This window comes from Hoplias malabaricus, chromosome 1 (genome assembly GCF_029633855.1).
Source record: "Hoplias malabaricus isolate fHopMal1 chromosome 1, fHopMal1.hap1, whole genome shotgun sequence".
In the NCBI taxonomy this organism is placed as follows: domain Eukaryota; kingdom Metazoa; phylum Chordata; class Actinopteri; order Characiformes; family Erythrinidae; genus Hoplias; species Hoplias malabaricus.
Genome location: NC_089800.1, coordinates 25,534,172 through 25,538,328, shown reverse-complemented (window position 1 = coordinate 25,538,328; position 4,157 = coordinate 25,534,172).

Here is a 4,157-nt window from a genome sequence, read left to right as displayed (position 1 = left end):
GTCTCAGAGTGGACTGACCCCTCTGTGGAGCAGAAACAGTGTGAATTAAAGCAGAGAAGATCAAACCTCTCCAGGCTCACGGCTCCGAGTGATGACCCAGAGAGCAGCAGAAGGCTTTCATCTTCAGCTTTGAAAATCCCTTCAGCAATGGTCATAAAGGAGAGGGAAGCAGGCATCTGGCTTTCAGTGGTCAGTCTTTATCCTCGGGGCTGGCCATGCATTTATTGGCCTTGAACAGCGTAAATCGCCTTTGATGAAGTTTCTCATGTGGAACAAATCTGTCACTTCTCATTAGCACACACAAATAATCAGAGGGATGCATACAGCTGACAAGGATGGACAATATTATTCAATTATGTGAGGGAATTTTTAGAGCCCTGTCCACACCTAATAGTATCCAGGATTTAAAGCACTTATAATGGACAAAAATGGTTTGAAAACACCAAACACTTAAGATATGTTTTTTCAAGATTCAAGAGTTTTATTTTCATGTATGAAATAGCACAATAGTAAATCATAGATGTGTGTGTTGTGCATATTGCATTGTCATGAAGTGCACTGTGCATTATTGTAAACAGTGGTATTACAGCAGCAATAAAAGTAATAAATCAGGTACAGGTGAGCAAATAGCAAGTGTGTGGACCAGAGTTTATAGTGATGGGGAGGGACAATGTGTTAATGAAGAAAATGTTCCACAGTTCTGAGGCCTTAACGAAAAGTCTATGACATGCATAGTTCAAAATACCACTAGGAACAAACAACACAGCAGTGTTCTCCCCTTATCTAAACAGCCTTGTTCAGAACAACCCATTTCAGCACCTGTTCCTGATTGAGCCACAGCTTAGTTCAGCACGATAGCCAAGGAGCGAGGAGCAGAAGCTCTGTATTTTAGGTATTTTTGCTGAGTTCTCTTTCTTCTCCATTTTCATTTTCTCTGTTTTTATTCAGTACATTTCTCCACACTTGCTGTGTTTGTATTGCTCCATCTAACCTCGTGTTTACATGAGGAGGAGGGACAGTTCAAAAGTCTCTGTACTCGTCATAAAATGCAGCAAAAATCAAGTTCATTCACTTGACAAGAGAGTGTTATAATATGCCTCATTTAAAAATAGGTATTTTTATGTATAAAAATATATATTGTATATAATTATACAGGTATAATTCAGGTATTTGTAACAATTTCATGTAATATCTACTGTGTGGTTATTAGAGATTCATATGTCTGTCTGTGTGTGTGTGTGTGTGTGTGTGTGTGATTCCAGTAATGGCAAGATTGTCCTCCACAGGTTATAGTGCGCTATGAGCCATTAAACTGTGCGTGCTATGGCATTTACGTAAGGTTTATAGGTTGTTGTGGGTGTGTTTAGTGAGGCACAGGCAGAATTTCACTGCTCTTCCACAGTCTAGTGTCCTATCAGCATGCATTGCCATCTACACAAGATCTATAGGCTATCACACACACAAGTATGTGTTTGTATGTGCACATGACTACGGGTTTACCATTTATATTCAGACACATTCTTTTTGGTGTGTGCATATAATCTGTCATATTTCTGATGCTAGTCTTATTCAAATCATTCCAGTGAGTGGAGGCTGATTGACACTATGCCTGTCTTTCTGCTGCTTCATCAAGCCTCAGTATGCTCACCAGGCTTCCCTGCTCTGAGTGGATTCATAACTGGGGTCACTGTCTGTGTGGAATGCCAGAGTGAAGGAGAGAAAGAAAATACATTGTGTGCTTCTATAGTCAGAGCACAAGTCAAGGGCCAGCACTAACAAACCCAGAGAGTACTTTAACTGCAGAAAATAGTGACGTTTGCAGAGGACGCCCTGGCAGACTCAAAGCCACTCAAAGCTCCAGCTTCCATTTACTTCTTTAATCCCAAATGGTAGACAAATCTATCCCAGTCAAAGGCTGGGCACTGAAGTGGACAAAAGCAGATTTTAGGATTTGTGCCGCCGCGAGTCATGGTGTTCCACTGATGCCGTTTTATATCCGACCCATCGTGGATGCCCTCATTTCCGTGTTTGGCCAAAAAAATGGCCCTCTGGTGCCTCTGGTTTTAAAGCTGTCCCTCATTTTTCCATTAACTTCAATAGGGCCCTAAATGTTTTGTGAAAATGCAGAATGTAATAACGGAGAAATGGAGAATCAAATTTGCCCCGTCTGGAAATGAAATTGCATCGCAGGATTTATTTTATTGCAACTCGCAATTGCTTTTTAATGAATTCCAACAGATGGACTGTTGGTTTGTGTGTATAACCAGGCTTTTTTCCCCATGGCCTGATGACATTTGGTTAAATAAGATCTCTCCATAAGAGCTAGGTTTGGGAATTGTGGCAATTAGGCTGAGAATGGCCACAACATTTCCCCATATCTCCTCTGCGGCTGCCCAAAAATTAAATGAAATTAAAAGCCTAATGCACTTTCCTGTTATCAGTGAGGACCCATATGTCACAGCAACCGCCAACCACACTTCGACAAGGTCAGCAGAGCTGCTGTTTCCTCTTCAGTGGATCAGGAGTGCTGAAGTTTGGTGATGAGCAGATGTGATTACACTGGGCAGGAGATGGAAGATGAAGGTGAAAATTGAGCATCCCAGGGGAGTCTCCCACCCACTGCAAATCAATAATGCTTTCCTCAAAATTCTCTTTGACTCTGACTGGTGAGAGCTATAGATTGCTCTTTCCTGTGGATTGAAACAGAAAGTAAGACGGGGATCTTTAAAATATAGAACATTGCTATTAATAACTAACTATGAATAGTGGATAAAAAAAGAAATTATGACCATGGGGCGTCTATATTCATTAGTACATAAATTATATTCTGTTGTATTATTAGGAGGGCGGCACGGTGGCGCAGCAAGTAGGTGTCGCAGTCACACAGCTCCAGGGACCTGAAGGTTGTGGGTTCGATTCCCGTTCCGGGTCTGTGAAGGGTGTGGTGTGTTCTCCCTATGTCTGCATGGGTTTCCTCCGGGTGACTGTCTGTGAGGAGTTTGGTGTGTTCTCCCTGTGTCCGCATGGGTTTCCTCCGGGTGACTGTCTGTTAGGAGTGTGGTGTGTTCTCCCTGTGTCCACGTGGGTTTCCTCCGGGTGCTCCGGTTTCCTCCCACAGTCTAAAAACACACATTGGTAGGTTGATTGGCAACTCAAATGTGTCAATAGCTGTGAGTGTGTGTGTTGCCCTGTGAAGTGCTGGCGCCCCCTCCAGGGTGTATTCCCACCTTGCGCCCAATGAGGCTCTGGACCAAACCGCAACCCTGAATCACTTACAGATAATTAATGAATGTATTATTAGGAATCTGATTTAAAGGGTATGTAAAATGTGTAAGTGATTGGAAGGTGTGCCAACTATATGATACAGAGGGATTTAAAAACTCAACTCCTGGTGTGTCTGATCCACTCATACCAGCAGGGCACACACTAACACACCACTTGAGTAGGTCCTGACCACTGAAGAACAGTGTTAAATGGGGATAACAATGTATATGTAGTATTAAGCATTAAATATATAAATATATATATATATCTTACTACAATTACTGTGCAATATATAATATGTTTCTAAGTTATTTTTCAACCTATGGAATAAATGATTAGCTCATGTGTAAATGAAACCTCTTGCTTCTAGAAACATAATTTAAAAGGCATAACATTATATAATGCATTATACAATTGAAAATTGGTGCAATTCCAAAAAAAAAAAAAAAACAGCAGTAGGAAATGAAGACTTGCAATCCACTTGCATCAGAAAGGTCTGCTCTCTGGAGGTCTTTAACATCACATCTCTGTGTATAAACGCCTCTGTTAGACTACTGGGTTAACATTGCTCTAAAAACAACATGAACATGCTTTGCCCATGTCTGACCTCACACAGGCAGGAGCTCCATTAGTGCTTTGGTGCATGCATTATCTGTGCCTTGGGTACACGTCGGAGCCTGTTAGCTTAGCCAGTTTTTCCAGAGACGGTGGGGAAATGCAGAGATCATTATCTACACTCTCAGAAAAACTGTCACAGGGGTGGTACCTTTCACCTTGGTGGGATGGAACACTCAAATGTACCTACAGTATATTTATACGAGTAACTGAAGCAAGTGTATGTTGCACTGTTACAATGTTCACTGCATTATTCTGACCACTTCCACTACAAATGT